The 15,843-nt window shown below is 40.0% G+C and overlaps 1 protein-coding gene across 6 annotated transcripts in view; it reads left to right on the top strand.

Annotated features, from left to right (window-relative positions):
* Positions 1-243: 243 nt before the first annotated feature.
* NRF1 (nuclear respiratory factor 1) overlaps positions 244-15,843 on the top strand; it is a 118,788-nt gene continuing 103,188 nt past the window's right edge. For 3 of the 6 annotated variants that reach the window (XM_020874656.2, XM_020874653.2, XM_020874658.2), the window contains exon 1: positions 245-355. The gene's annotated coding sequence lies outside the window, so the exon portion shown is untranslated. Of the gene's footprint in view, positions 356-15,843 lie in introns of all 6 variants that reach the window. The other 3 variants (XM_020874655.2, XM_070465881.1, XM_020874657.2) reach the window with 2 other exon arrangements.

Here is a 15,843-nt window from a genome sequence, read left to right as displayed (position 1 = left end):
GGCGTCCACATTTGACTTAAATATTGTTGTCTCTGCGATTCCGGCCCGATCCAAAACTCTGAAGGAAAACGTGAACGCAGGGAGACCTCGGGGGGCTGTGGAGGCCCGAGCCCAAACCCCCTCCGGGATGCCCCGCCGAAGTAGCGCCGACCTCCCCATCATGGCGGCGGCCGGGCGGGGAAGCCGAGCCCCGTGCGTAGCGTGCGTGCCTCCTCTCCCTCCCCTCCCCCTCCTCGGCGGCGGCGGCGGCTTAGGCGGCAGCGCTCGCCATTGCCGCTGGTGGCAGGAGGCTGCGAGGAGCCGGCGCGGTCGCAGTCTCCACGGCGCAGGCCCACGGTAGCGCAGCCGCTCTGAGGTGAGTGCCCTACCGCGCAATCTCCAGCTATTTCAGCCCCGGCGCAGCCGCAACACGCCGCCCGCCCGCCGGCCGGCCGGCCCGCCCCGCAGCCAGCACCCTGCCGCCCCCGGCTCCAGGCCTGGGCCCCCGCCGGATTCGGCCCGCCTCGGGCTGGGGGCCCCGGCCCGGCCCAGTCAAACCGCCACCCCGAGGATGCGCAGGCCGCACTAGGCCCCAGGCGTCCTGGCGGGCTCGGGAGGGAGGCGCTGCCCTCCCGAGAGCCCCAGGGTTCCGGCCTGCCCCGCCGCCTAAGGCTCTCGGGGCCGCGGCCTCCTCTCTGCCGTGGAACCCGGGGCCCCGGCCCGGCCTTACCGTGGGTTCGGGAGCTGGAGGCCCGGGAGAGCGCGCTGGCCTGGGAGCGGGAGGTGGGCGGGCTGCGCGGGACCGGAGCGGCGGCTCCCAGCTCGCCTCCTCGGCCCTTCCCGGGTCTGGTCCGCGGGCGGCGCGGCGCGGCGGGCTGGGCCGGGGCGCGGGAGCCGCTGTCTCCTGCGGGAGAGGAGGCTGGCTCTTCGGGCCACCTCCGAAGCTTCCCTCCCGCCGGGTTGGCGTGGGCTTGTTACCCAGGTAGACCGGGGGACGCTGGAATATGGCGCGTTGCCCACCTTCTTGCAAGTTAGGAGGCGGCAGCGACGGCAGTTCAAGGAGGAGGGCGCAGAGTCCTTTTGTACTCAGAAATAAGGAGCGACATTGTGTTTTCTTCGCTAGCTAAGATGCTGCGGGTGGAGGGGCCTCGGTTCTTTCTGTGCGTGGGGTGTTGGTCCCCAGGGGGAGGGATAGGGGGAGTGGCGCGACCCCGGGAAGGGACCAGACCTTTGACACTGGGAAGACAGGAGCTCTGGATGGCCTTGTGCATGGGTATTATCCCACAACCCCAGCCTTTCGGGGAACTCAGGGGTTTGCCCTTGCATGTTAGCCGCTGAACTGGGCCATGATGTCCACCTGTTGTGCCGTTGCTGTTGGTTCTAAACTTTCGACAGTCCATCTGACTGTGCCCATCAGAACTTGAAGTTGTTTAAAAATTTTAATATTTTTAGGGCTTCAAATGATACCTGGTCCAGCCAGTTGGAGGAGCTGTTGCCTGGTCTCCATCCCTTCTTAAGCATTAGACTAGAATATATTAATTGCTTGTTTTAGTGCTGGTGTCAATTGTGCTTAACTCTTTCTGTGGTCAGAGTAAAATTCACATTTTCTTAAGTGTGTAGACACAAGGGTATTGGATACGCTTACGGCGAAAGGTAGTGTGAGTGAGACTGTCAGCTCCAACAGTGCTCTGCAAGAGAATGGGTATGCACATCTCACACCTTTTGTTGCAGGATATCATCTGCTGTCACAGTAATCCTTTCCCCATTTCACCTTTCCCCAGTTTTTTAAAAAAAATTCCTTTTCCTTTGGCCTTGAACCGTAAGTTACTGGATTGTTCCTCACTCAAGGGAGATGGGGGCGAGGACTGGGAGATGCTAGGATTTTTTTCTTCCCGTAAGTCAGTAGTAGCCTGACTCCCTAGAATTGTGTTTGAAAGTTCTTGATGTGTTATTTCATAGTGAAAATATGATTAGCCCTTATCTGTGCATCCAAGTGAGATTTCCATATTTTATAAGCGCTGAAGCAAACATGCGGTTATCGAATGTAATGTAGTATACTTAATCTTAACTTGGGTCCAGAACTGTATGCAGAATTTTTTTTTGCAGGACCTTTTTTTCCCCTTCGGACAGGAGTTAGACGTGCGTTTCAACAGGGTCCACCAGGATAAGAATTACTGTTTGCTCTCTTTTGGTTGATCCTTATTTGAGGTCCTTTGATTTCAGCGCATGCCTTCCTCCTCCCCCCATCTCAGACTCAGCATCCATGAGGAAAATGATTTTTTGCTTGGAAGTCATAATCATATTCTCATTTAGGCGGGGGAAAATATTCCCAAGCCAGGAGTTTTCTTAACCAGGTTTTAAGCAAATTCAGCTCCTGGATTTAGGGAAATATCTCTAGGTGTAGGAGATAATGAGGGCCCTTGTCTAAATGTTGAGGAAGTTAAAGGAGAAGGAATTTCAGGTTTCCCTCCCAATTCTGTATATTCCAATGGAACCCAAAATGGTAGGGTTTTTTTTTTTTTTTTAATTAAATCACAATTATGTATCCATCTCTAATTTTGTTAGGTAGCTGAAGACCAACTTCTAGGATATGAGTTTGCATTGCATCATAGGTTCAAGCAGACTTCAAGAAGTATTTTATGTGAAATGATAGAAAGTGGATGACTTTTAAGGGAAATTAAGCTCCTTGTAGTCTGGGGTTAAATTTTTTATAACTCTTTCCTTATATGTAATAAGGTATTCAATCAGTCTTAGTTGGGGAATGATAATAATACGAGGAACCATAATGATTGAAATTAAATTTTTTTCACAAGTGTTTGAACAGGCATGTTGGTTTCTGGAAGGACTAAGCCGTCAACCTTTAGAAGCGCACCCTCCAGTTTCTGGGGAACCGGAAGTTATTGCATACATTCAGCTTCTGTCAGATATCTTTAGGCAAGCTCAGTCCTTCATGCTGCCGTGGGCTCTTTCATCCACTCAGTGCCCCTCTGAAAAGTGGAGGGTAAAGGGGAAGCTCTGTGGGTTGTTGAGTCACAGAACTGTCTAATCTCAAGAGTTTCCGCGTACTTTCTGTAGGGCTGTAATTAATCCAAGAAATTCGATATTTGAATTTAGATGTTTATATGTGACTAAGTGTGATGTTTATTAATATGTTTGTATATATATATAGTGTTTGGAAAATCATTCTTACCGAAGAATACCAATCTTTGGTTTTATAAAAAAGCATGTCAGAAAATGCTTTACACCAAAGTACATTTTCTCTGTGCTCTTTCATGTTTTCCTTGAGAGCTGAAGCTAGTGTTTTCAGCCTGAGCTTACCCAAATATAATTTTTCATGAATGCTTAGTAAAACAGCAGTGGAAAAGAAACCCATTTGTTAAGTTTATTTTAGAAACATTTTATTTAGGCCGAGTCCAATCAGTATTTTTTTGGCTCTGGATACATGTTAATTTTTGAGCATTATGTATCATATAGTTCCTTCCTTATTGACTCCGTGGTGGACTGCCTACTTTCTTGGCTTTTCAGGTAGTACTTTTACCCAGCAGTATTTGACTAAGGAGGTCAGGCTGGAAGAGAAAGACTAAAGGAGGTGAAACAAATCAGTTTCAGGTGTTCTCAGAAGATTATAACCACATTGAGCTATTGGAAACTTTTACTCCTGGAGCAGCAAGAATGCTTTGTCTGAAGTTATTGTGATGTAATATGGAGAAATCTTAGAAAATGAACAGAATTTATAATTGCTCAAGAAAAAATAGGTGGATTTGCAGTATATATATATATATATATGTGTGTGTGTGTGTGTGTGTGTGTGTGTGTATTTTTTTTTCCTGCAGTGTGGTTCATAATTAAGCTAAAATGTTTCAATCCTGCTCAGAGCTGTTTAATTACTGAACCTTCAAAAATGTTTCATGATGTGGTCTTTAGTCCTAAAATGTGAACGTTTTATGAACTGAAGAAAAGTCAGAAATACAACTTCATAAAGATATTCTAGTATATTTTTAAAAGACTCTGCCCCCCGCCCCCCTAAAAAGGCAAAACAAAACTAGGGGGCACTTACGGCAGGCCTACTACATTGTGATCCTTTGAGGTCAGTCTGTATTTTATCATCAACAGCAGTCACTTAGAAAATGAACCGACCATAAGGAATCTTCTCCAGAATTCCAGCTTGATAACCTTCCTTATCAAACTGCTTCTGAGCCATTAGATAATTTGAGGAAGCCATGCCTAGTAAGGGAGGAGTGTGTGTGTGTTGAGGGAGAGATGGTAGGGAGGAAGGGGGAAAAGGTAGATGAAACTGGTAAAAGAATCTGGTTTTATTCATTGGATGATCACTGAAATTTTGGAGATGTGTTTTTAAAAGAAGCTAAAAGGAGAAGGAAATGGCAACCCACTCCAGTATTCTTGCCTGGAAAAATCCATGGACAGAGGAGTCTGGCGGGCTGAAGTCCATGGGATTACGTGACTGAGCATGTGTGCACGAGGGTGGAGGGAGATGGGTTGGTAGCAATAAACTGGTAGAACTAAAAAAAATAAAAAATAAAAAAAATAAAAGAAGCTAAAAGAGCTACTTTTATATGGGTCATCATCTTGATGATATACATGATTTGGTGTCTACTGTTTGCAGTGTATTATTTAGTATATCAGGCTTCCCTGGTAGTTCAGACAGTAAAGTATATCAGTATAGTATTCACATTTGTTCATGTATGCTGATTTCTGTGGTTACAAATATGAAAAGTTTGGCTGACAGTTTAAGTGGAAATTTTCTTCAGAACTCTTCAATGGTGCATGTTGGATAAACTATGCCAAGCCTTTTTTAGAGTCATGAAGAATGAACTTTGTGTGCTTAAATGTTAAGACCATTTTTTAAAAGAAGCTTATATTTACTATTGGTAATTGTAAAGTCTTAGCTTTTTAGAACTTGCTGCCACTGAATGCTAATGTAGTTAGGCTGACAGCTAAGCCTACAGAAGACAAGAGGAAGTGAGGAAATATCCCCATGAAATATTGCTTAAAAACTAAGCGGTGGACTTGAAGTGGAGTGCTAGGGACTCAGTTCAGTTCAGTCTCTCAGTCATGTCCGGCTCTTTGCGACCCCGTGGACTGTAGCATGCCAGGCTTCCCTGTCCATCACCAACTCCTGGAGCCTATTCAAACTCATGTCCACTGCATCGGTTTGCCATCCATCCATCTCATCCTCTGTTGTCCCCTTCTCCTCCCACTTTCAATCTTTTCCAGCATCAGGGTCTTTTAATGAGTCAGTTCTTCACATCAGGTGGAAAAAGTATTGGAGTTTCAGCTTTAGCATCAGTCCTTACAGTGAATATTCAGGACTGATTTCCTTTAGGGTTGACTGGTTGCTAGGGACTAGGGGACTTGATTTGATTTATGCTCAAAAGAGAATGAGGCATCCCCTCTACTGAGACATAACCTTAAGTGTGTCCTCACTCTGGAGTTTTGCCATTCATTCACCAGGTAGCATTTAAATATATACTATATTCCAGACATATTCTAGATGCAAGAGGAATGAATAAATCATGGGCTTTGTCTATAGGGAAGAAAGATAAGGGTTCAACTAACTATAATACAACTTGTTGAGCACTAAAATAAGGAAAGAGTGGTGTGGGATTATAGAAGGGAGGGATTTCTGGGGGAAGGGATGAGTGATACAGGGAGATTAAGTGAGGTTAGGGAAGACTTTTCATGTATTGGGTGTTTTAAGTATTGGGTTGGCCAAAAAGTTTGTTTGGGCTTCTCTGTACCATCTTAACAGAAAGACCTGAGCGAATTTCCTGGCTAACCCATTAGGACTCTGAAGGATGAGTAGCTGCTTTAAAGGAAAAAGAAGAGGCTAGAGGAAGGGCATTGATAGTCTGATTTGAGAAACACCAGGTAGATTTTGCTGTACTTGGGGAAGTACTGGAAAATGAAGCTGGTGAGATTGTGGCCTGATTAGGAAGAGCATGGAGTTACAGACTGTAGTTGGCTAATGGATGATGATGATGCCTTTAGTAAGGTAAGGGATGTATAGGGAATACAGAGTTTGAGGAGGAACGTAAACAGGGCATGATGCTAGGGTGGGGATCGAGATAATGTTGAATATTAGTTAGGTACCTGACCATTTGAACTTTAGATCAAGGGAAAATTGGGGGGGTGGGGTGTCTGTCAGGAGCTTTGTATTCGTGGGCATAATGTGATGTAAAAACTGCCAAAGAGTAATAGTTTCAAGAGGGAGGAAACGACTAAGGGCAGCCCTGGGTAGCATCCGTATCTGAAGGTCAAGTGGAAGAACAGAGGCCTGTAAGGGAAGTTGAAAACCAATGCCTGAAGAGAGAAGGTAAACGGTATAGTGTTGGAGAAACTGAGGATAGGGATTGAGGGAATGTGAGCAGGGTGTAGCAGTGTGAGGGACACTGCAGAGCTCCTCGGGGTAAAAACTGGCTTTTATCAGGATATGTTTATGTGTGTGTATGTATTATTTTGTCATGAATCATGATAATTAAACAGATTTATAGAGTTTTATTGAATACAGAGGTAGAGCCTTAAAACTCAAGTTAATATTAATGGATGACTAGTGTTTAGAAATAGGTCGTTATTCAAGGGAGTTACAGCATTAAACACTTCGGGAGATGACTTAAATTGTAACAGAGTTTATGTATTTGAGTATATATAGTGTAGCATATTTGAACTTATCTCTTAAAACACAAATTCCTTTTGAAGGGTTTTGAGGTTTTATGATATTTATACGATACAGGTAGGGGTTTTTAACTTGGGTTTTATAATTCTGGGGTTCATGGATATATTTTGGCTATGAGATTCTGGGTCTTGAGATTGTTTGAAAATTACTGTGTGGGCCTATGTGATTTTTCTGCAAAGAGGGTCCTTAATTTTTATAAGATTCTCAAAGGGTTCTTGACACAGAAAAGTTAAGGGCCTTTCTGGCCCTTGGTAATGTAAATGTTGGCTGTGTTAGTTGGCTGAAATCAGTTATCCTGACTGGGCTAGATCAAGCAAATGAAAGAAATTTTGAGTAGGTGTTTGGGGTGAGGAACTTTGGGAAGATGGAAGGTACCTTTTGAAGAGAAGAGTAGGAGCGCCAGAAGGAAGGTGGGAGGAATGCCAAAGCAAAGCTTAACCAGCTTTAGAATTTTGTCAAGTCATCTGAATTCCTTGCTTTTTTATATTCCAGAATTTACACTTGTACTGTATATGACTCTTCATGCACTCTATACAATAGGCTTTGTGGGAGGATCAAATTACTATTGTTTTAAAGAGAAAGTGAATTTTGAAAGAAAGCTAAGTAGTTCATTAGGTTACAATCAAACTCACTTTTTAAATTTTAATCTTTATTTTTCATTGGAGTAGTTGATCTATAACATTGTGTTAGTCTCAGGCGTACAGCAAAGTCAAATTCATTTGTAAGGTTGCTTATCTGCACTTTAGAAAACTTCTAAAATACACATATAAATATATTCTTTACTGTCTGAGCCACCAGGGAAATCCATAGAAAACTTCTACAATGTACACGATTAAATCTGGTAATCTGTGACAAGACATTTATTCTCTCCTTGCTTAATTTTTCTGACTGTGAAGTGAAAATACTGTTGGCTTGTTTTATAGAGTCTGTATGAAATATGACAATTTAGAAATGTTTTAAGATCTAAGATGATATAATGGTAACAAATTGCTAGTGTCCATGAAAAATCATTGATAAAAGGCAGAAATTTAAGCAGATTATTTAATAATGTTTCATACTAGAATTTTACTTGGCTCCCAGAATATTTCATTCTGAAGTTTTAGATAATTGATAATTTTTACTTTCTTCTTCTAATCTTTGGATCTTTGAAATTAGATCAGGAGGCAGTTTTGTCAGCCAGGCCCTGGATTCTAGTCAGTGATGTCCAACTTTTGTTGTCACCCTTACAAGGAAGTTTTGAGCTCACATTCTGAAAAACATTTATTTATAGATGGTATTCCTGTTATTGTACTTATATATCTATGTGCATTATAAAATACGTAGAAGGTAAATATTTTAAAAGGATCAGGTAAAAATTGTCTTGCTAATTGATTTAATGATGGTTCAATAATTTGTGAGCTTGATTTGCTTGTGTTTGTAAATATATTTGCTTATAATTCATGTTTCTTTCTGTAATTAATGCCAGTTGGCAGTTGTATAGGATACCCTGTAAAAAAATATTGGTAAATGTAAGAATACATGAATAAACATGTTGGATAATCTTAAAATTTGTGTTATGCAACTTGCAGTTGGGCTTGTGTTTGTGGATTATCTTTGAAAGTGAAAGTCCCTCAAGTTGTGTCCTACTCTTTGTCCCATAAGTCCATGGAATTCTCCAGGTCAGAATACTGGAGTGGGTAGCCTTTCCCTTCTGCAGGGGATCATCTCAACCCAGGGATCAGACCCAGGTCTCCCGCATTGCAGGTGGATTCTTTACCAGCTGAGCCAGCAGGGAAGCCCAAGAATACTGGAGTGGGTAGCCTATCCCTTCTCCAGCGGATCTTCCCAACCCAGGAATTGAACCGGGGTCTCCTGCATTGCAGGCGGATTCTTTACCAACTGAACTATCAGGGAAGCACTTTGTCTCATTAAACAATTGTTAAGTAAAACTTTCAATAGTAGATCTTTCACATAATAATCACAAATGAAAGAGTCAGTTTGCTACATAAAAACACCATCATGTGTGTGTTACTCGCTCAGTTGTGTCCGACTCTCTGAGACCCCATGGAATGTAGCCTGACATGTTCCTCTGTCCATGAAATTCTCCAGGCAAGAATACCGGAGCGGGGTTGCCATTTCCTTCTTCATGGGATCTTCCCGACCCAGGGATTGAACCCGGGTCTCCTGCATTGCAGGCAGATGCTTTACCGTCTGAGCTACCCTTAAGGTCTTTTGATCCTATACTGGATTTAGAAACCAGGTCTGAAGAAATAATTTCAGTATCACCAGTTTTGTGATTGTTAACATTTTTGTTTTCTGTAATTCTTAATCTCTGTATTTCGAAAGTTTCTCTGCATTGAAAATGTATAATTTTTGTAGTGAAAATTTTTAGAAAAGAAACAAAGCAGTCAAATCAATGGTTATCTTTGATTTATGGGCATATATGCTCATAATGAAAATGCATTAATTTTTATAATTAGAAAAAATAAAAAGTATGATTATGGCCATAATGTAATTATGGCCGTAGGGAGTCACTAAGAGATTTTGGGCGCACAAGTCATTTATTCTCACTAGGCCTATTTCCCCATTTGAAAAATGAAGAGTACAGAAATGGTAAGGTTTCTTACTAAATAAAAAGTTCCTTCTAAAATTATTTCTGAGTTGTGTTATGACATGTTGAGAAATATATTTTCTTCATGTAAAAAGTATGTAAATATGTTCATTGTAGCAAAGAGAAAAAATTTTAAAATAATTGTAAACAAACAATTTACAATCATTTACGTAGATATTTAACAATATTTTAATTATATGGTTTTAGATATCATCTAAGTATACATGTATGTACTTGCATGTACATACACACTATTCTTATATGTACTGTATGATAATATGAAATAGTACTCTGTATACTGTCTTGAGCCAGAAATGTCTAAGGATGTTTGGTTTGTCGATTTTTGCCTTGGAACATTCTTAATGGAACAGTTATTAAATCCATTTCAATGAAATATAAAAGACATTGAAAGTTTGTATCCAAATACAGATTTGTCCAGCAATGCTTACTGCCTGTTTCATGCTCTGTGTGGTTTTGCTGAGGTAAGGGTAACTTGGAGTAAGAATGGAAGGGCTTGCCTGTGAATGCTTACATAGTGAAGAATGAAAGCTAAATCCTGGGTTAACCTCAATTTCATTCACATATTAACTTGCTTTTTCTCCATTCTGTCCTCACAGTTCCTGAGCCAGAATTCCTATTTATAGGATAGTTTCTGGTTTGTTTCAATGTTGCTAGTCTCTTATTTTGCCCTGGGGCCTTCTGAGTTGTTATATTCCCATTGAGAATAAGTTGATACTAGTAGCTGCAATCATTTAATACAGAAGTGTTAAAAATGCTTATTTTTTTAAAAAAGGCATTATCTGTGGAAAGTTCAAAAGATTTTATGTATGTAAAATATAAATATATGTGTTTGTAAATATAAAATGCTGTGTAGTCTAATTCATGCTCTGTCTCAAATAAGTATGTGATGTATATAGTTCTGTGGTCGTCGTTGCTTAGTTGTGTCCGACTCTTCGTGACCCCACGGACTGTAGCCTACAAGGTTTCTCCATCCGTGGGATTTTCCAGGCAAGAGTACTGGAGTGGGTTGCCATTTCCTTCTCCAGGGGATCTTCCCGACCCAGGGATTGAACCCAGGTCTCCTGCATTGCAGGCAGACGTTTTACCCTGTTAGCCGCCAGGGAAGCCCGAATATATATAATTGTGGTTTCATGTAAAGAATACTGGCTTTTTCTCACTTTTCTTAAAGATTTCGTGTAGTGGATTCTCTTTAGAAAAGTTAGTAATATAACCCAGTTTTCTTGCCTACTCCTTTTAGTTCTGCTTTAGTCTTTCTGGAAGCTGGTTTGTTTGTCATTTTGCTTGTTTATTCCTTAATTATCACAATTAATATCTAAAGTTGTCTGGTCATTTTTCATTGAAGTATAGTATAAAACCTGTGGAAGTGTATGTTGGAAGGAAAAAAGTCTGATTTGTTCATTCTTTTCCCTTCTATTTTGAAAATTAGAAACTTTCAGGAGGAAAACTTTATCATTTATACTTGACAATTAAGATGGTTAAATCAGTATCTTTCAGACATAGGAGTAGATGGACAATCTGGGAATAAGTACAGACTTTTTGCCTCAAAGTTGTTGTTGTTGTTTTTTTCAGTGTTTGTGTCCGAAAGATGTGAGAGCAGCAGCTAATTCTGACTTGAGAATCCACCAAGATGGATTGTTTTCATGCCAAAGAGATCCATTTTGTAGCTAGATGAGTGGTATATATCCAGTGTACTTTAAATAGGTAATCTTTGACTAGTATTAATGTAGGGCCTTGGGTAACGTAGTGGTTCTTATCTTTTAGGCTAGCACAGTTTTGAAATTATATTTCTTAAAGAATAGTGATGATTTTATGACAATAATTGTTTTCCCTAAAAGATAAAATAATTTGCAACTGTTCCGTGTAAATATATGTGCTCAGGTTTGGCCTACCCACAGAGTGTAAGAACTCTATATCCAGTGGCCTAATTGACATCTCTTGGGTACCTCAGATGCACTTCATCCCAAAATGAGACTCCCTTTTCAAACTTGGCCCTGTTCCATTCTTACTTACCTCAGTGAAAGGTATCACTATTTCATCTATTTTCTCAGAACAGAAACCTGGTCTTTTCATATTGTCAAATCGTGTTTAACTTTCTAAATAAGCTCAAATTGTCCTCTTCATTCTACCATTACCACTTCCATTTGAGTAGTTGTTTTCTGGACTGTTGAGATAACCTATAACTTAACTGGTCTACCTACATCCACACTGGCTGAACGCTAGTCCGTTCTCCTTATTGCAGATAGAGTTAATTGAACTTTTCCAAATACACGAGTTTGGTCATGTCCCCCGTTTAGGATGAAGACAGAGCTCCTTAATGTGGCTGTACCTGCCTTTCGAACTCATTCTGTGTCAGACATGCTGCCCTAACCATTAGACCTTTCCTATTGCTGTTCCTTCTGCCTGGAAATCTTTTTCCTTCTCTCTGGTAAAAGCTTAAAAATTTTATTCAAGTCTCTACTCAAGCATCATTTCCTCTGGGAAATTTTACCAGATTTCCCTTATTTTTGTACTTTTTCTTCACCATGTATGTCTATATATGTCATTTTACATTTGTTGGTTTATGACTTGGTATATGTCTGTCCCTCCCACCAGATTGTAAGCTTTGTGAAAATAGACATCATGTTGGTGTTCATCACAAGCACGGTGCCTGACACATAACTAATAGTATGTTTTTGCATGCCGTGTTTTGTATTTTCATCCTCAGCAGCCCCAGTGTAGGATTTCTGGATTTTTTTTTTTCTTTTTCTTTTTTATACCCTATTGAGAAGCAGACTAGATTCTACAGCTTTCTATTACTGATTTGATTGTGTGGGATGTATTTCCAAGAATGTTGTATATTATATAGTTCTTTGTGAAAGAATTCTCTTTATAGGCTAAGTTTATACCAGGGAAGTAAAACCAGTTTTAATTCAGGCCACTTACTTAGAAAATGACTGAAGAAAAAGCTCATCATCCAATTTTGATTATATTGACAGCAAGGTGAGAGTATTTCAGGAGCCAGGTAGATAGTATAGGTCTAGTTGAGAGCTGGAAAATTCAAAAATAGAAGGGTTTGGTGGCTGTAGTAGTCTACCTTGGGTTATTATCTGTGGGTTTTTTCCCTCTTTTGTTACAGTGTAAGGCACTGTGAGCCTTTTTTTTTTTTTAATGTCGTAGTATAGTCTATTTACAATGCTGTATTCATCTCATGTACAGCAAAGTGGTTTATTTATACATATATCTCTTCTTTTTAAGATTCTTTTCCCATATAGGTTATCACAGAGTATTGAGTACTATTTTATATTCAGTGTGTGTATATATTAATCCCAACCTTCTAATTTATCCTTTCCCCCACCTTTCCTGTTTGGTAACCATAATTTTGTTTTCTAAGCCTATGAGTATGTTTTGTGAATAAATTCAGTTGTATCATTTTTCAGATTCCACATATAAGTGATATATAATATCTGTCTGTCTAACTTACTTCACTTGGTACGATAATCTGTAGATCCATCCATATTGCTGCAGATGGCATTATTTCATTCTTTTTTATGGCTGAGTAATACTCCATTAAATAACACCACATCTTCTTTATCCATTCATCTGTTGGACATTCTACCTTGGTTTATTGTACATGGGGTTTTTTTCCTCCCTTTTTTGTTACAGTGTAAGCTAGTGGTTCTTAATAGTCATTGAGAACTCAAGAGCTTTTGTTTATATGGGTTGTAACTTATGATACTTACTATATTAGAAATTAAAACATGTTTATTGATTTAAAAATAATAATATGCCCAATACATGTTAAAATAAGTGAAACATTTTAATTAAAAATAACTATTTTCCAAACACCAATTTAGTGAGAAGAATATTATTTCACAGTTTTTGCAAATTTCTTTACTGTCTGGCTAGATAGAAGGCCTCTGAATACTCCTGCCTGCTTCCACACTCAGTCTGCTGCAGTACGTTACAACTTCTGTTAAAGTATAAGAAGATCTGGCCTCATACTAAACATGTCGTTGGAAAAGGGGGGAGTATTTTAAGAGCATTTTCAGATTATCATAGATGATATTCTTTGATATTATACTAAAATTCAGCTGTGTTAATTTCTTCAAGGTTAATTGCAATGTGGAATCTGAAACCACATCTATCTATGCTTTGTTACATTAAAATATATTGGTTTTCATGCACTTTGAGTGGATCTTTTAACCCATGCATGGTTTTTACGCAGATCTTCCAAATGTTGGCATAAAAGTCACTTTCATGAACACTACCACTGATCTCATCAGAAAAGGCTTTTAAGTAATGGAAAATCATCAAGCTCACTGTGGTGGATACAAGTTTTCCAAAGTTCTAATTATCACTTGAAATACCCAATTTTATCACTGACAACAAATGCTCTCAGTTGCTTGAAGTGATGGGCTCACTTTGTTCATTTTTGGAGAAATGTCTGTCAGCTACCCAGGTCTGAATAGCCACATAGTTGTTTGTCTGTTAGCCACTCTTTCAAGTAAAAATTATATTCCTTGGGAAAAAAAGGCTAAACATTTTTGAAATAAACATCATACTTCCGAATACAGAAGTACTCTGTATACTTCTTGATTATCAGTTCCATTCAGTTGCTCAGTCATGTCCAACCCCATGGACTGCAGCATGCCTGGCTTCTCTGTCCCATCACCAACTCCCGGAGCTTGCTCAGACTCATGTCCATCAAGTTGGTGATGCCATCCAGCCATCTCATCCTCTGTCGTCCCATTCTCCTCCTGCCCTCAGTCTTTCCCAGCATCAGGGTCTTTTCCAGTGAGTCAGTTCTTTATATCAGGTGGCCAAAGTATTGGAGCTTCAGCATCTTACAATGAATATTCAGGACTGATCTCCTTTAGGATGGACTAGTTGGATCTCCTTGCAGTCCAAGGGACTCTCAAAAGTCTTCTGCAACACCATAGTTCAAAAGCATCAATTTTTCAGTGCTCAGCTTTCTTTATAGTCCAACTCTCACATCCATACATTGACTGCTGAAAAAAGCATAGCTTTGACTAGACGAACCTTTGTTGGTAAAGTAATGTCTCTGCTTTTTAATATGCTGTCTAGGTTTGTCGTAGCTTCTCTTCCAAGAAGCAAATGTCTTAATTTCTTGTATGAAAGTGAAAGTCGCTCAGTCGTGTCCGACTCTTTGTGACCCCATGGACTGTACAGTCTGTGGAATTGTCCAGGCCAGAATACTGGAGTGGGTAGCCTTTCCCTTCTCCAGGGGGTCTTCCCAACCCAGCGATTGAACCGGAGTCTCTTGGCATTGTAGGCAGATTCTTTACCAACTGAGCTTTCAGGGCATCCCTTTTAATTTCATGTATAATTTTGGTTATACAGAGTAGTAAAAAGACATGAATTCAAGGGTGAAGATTTAATAAAATAATTTTTACTCCTTCATGAAGACATTCTTAAATAGTGAAGTTGATTCTTTTACCGGGAGTACAGGAGGGTGAAGAATATAATGACAACCAGTACCATTCAGTGCCGCTGCCTTAAATTGGTAGTTTTACCCTACCATTGCTTTTTGCATTCTAAGTGCAAATTTAAGCACAGTGAGGAAAGACAAAGAATGTTTAAGCTATTATGAAAATAGTTTGACCCAGGGATCCCCAGGTTTCTAAGGTTCACTTTGAGAACTGCTGCTGTAAACTAAGGGTTGAACCAATCATCCCACACGTCCCGCTACAGTTTCTGGTCCAGGATTTTACACAGAAAAGGTGCTCAAAAGATATTTGTTTAATAAATGTGATTTGATGACATTTAAACAGGACAAAACTTGATGAGTAAATTTATGTAGCTGCCTCCATCCATCCAAGCAGGCTTGCTCAGGCAGCTTTCCCATAGACATTGGTAAGAACAGGGTGAACAAATGGAATGTGGATGACAATATACTTGATAAATGCAAGTGATGAAATACCTGAATATAAGGTGATGTTGAAATTAGAGTTAACTGATTTCAGGAGTGCACAGGAAAAGGATACACATGTACCAGTTCCTACAAAGACCACACTTTGAGCCTTGTTAGGTTTCTGTTAAAGAGTCTTCTACTTTTTGAGTCTTTAAATTTGTAGTGGTCTAAGAGAGGATCCTCAAGTTAAGATGGATCTGATCTGAAAAGCAAACATCTCATTTAAATTTCAATAGGTCGCAGCTTGTGCTTGATCTAGGAAAGTCTTCAAAGAGAGTTAATGAAAGTGAATGTTAAAAACAAATCACTTTTTATGAAGAATAGTGACTAGAAGTCCTTGGTCTAAACAAACTTCGGACCCAGGTAGTCATTTTCCTCTTTAAGGAAATATGTCCAATCAATACCCTACTGTGTATTTTGGGGCAAGAAATTGGGTGATAAGATGATGTGGTATACCCTCTTTTATACCCTCTTTTAAGTGTAGAAGCTTCAGTTCATCTAGCTAAGTTTTGATAATCTCAAAATTCGTTAAATAGTACTTCTCTTGTTTTGAAGTGATTAAGTTTGTACAGTTTTTCTAGTTTAGGGCTAGGATATAGGAATGGGCAGTAAATTGGGATTTGAAATGGGAAGGAACAGTGTTAGTCT

This window comes from Odocoileus virginianus, chromosome 1, assembly GCF_023699985.2.
Source record: "Odocoileus virginianus isolate 20LAN1187 ecotype Illinois chromosome 1, Ovbor_1.2, whole genome shotgun sequence".
Lineage (NCBI taxonomy): Eukaryota > Metazoa > Chordata > Mammalia > Artiodactyla > Cervidae > Odocoileus > Odocoileus virginianus.
Note: the sequence above shows the minus strand (reverse complement) of the source record. Positions and strands in the feature narration are given on the sequence as shown.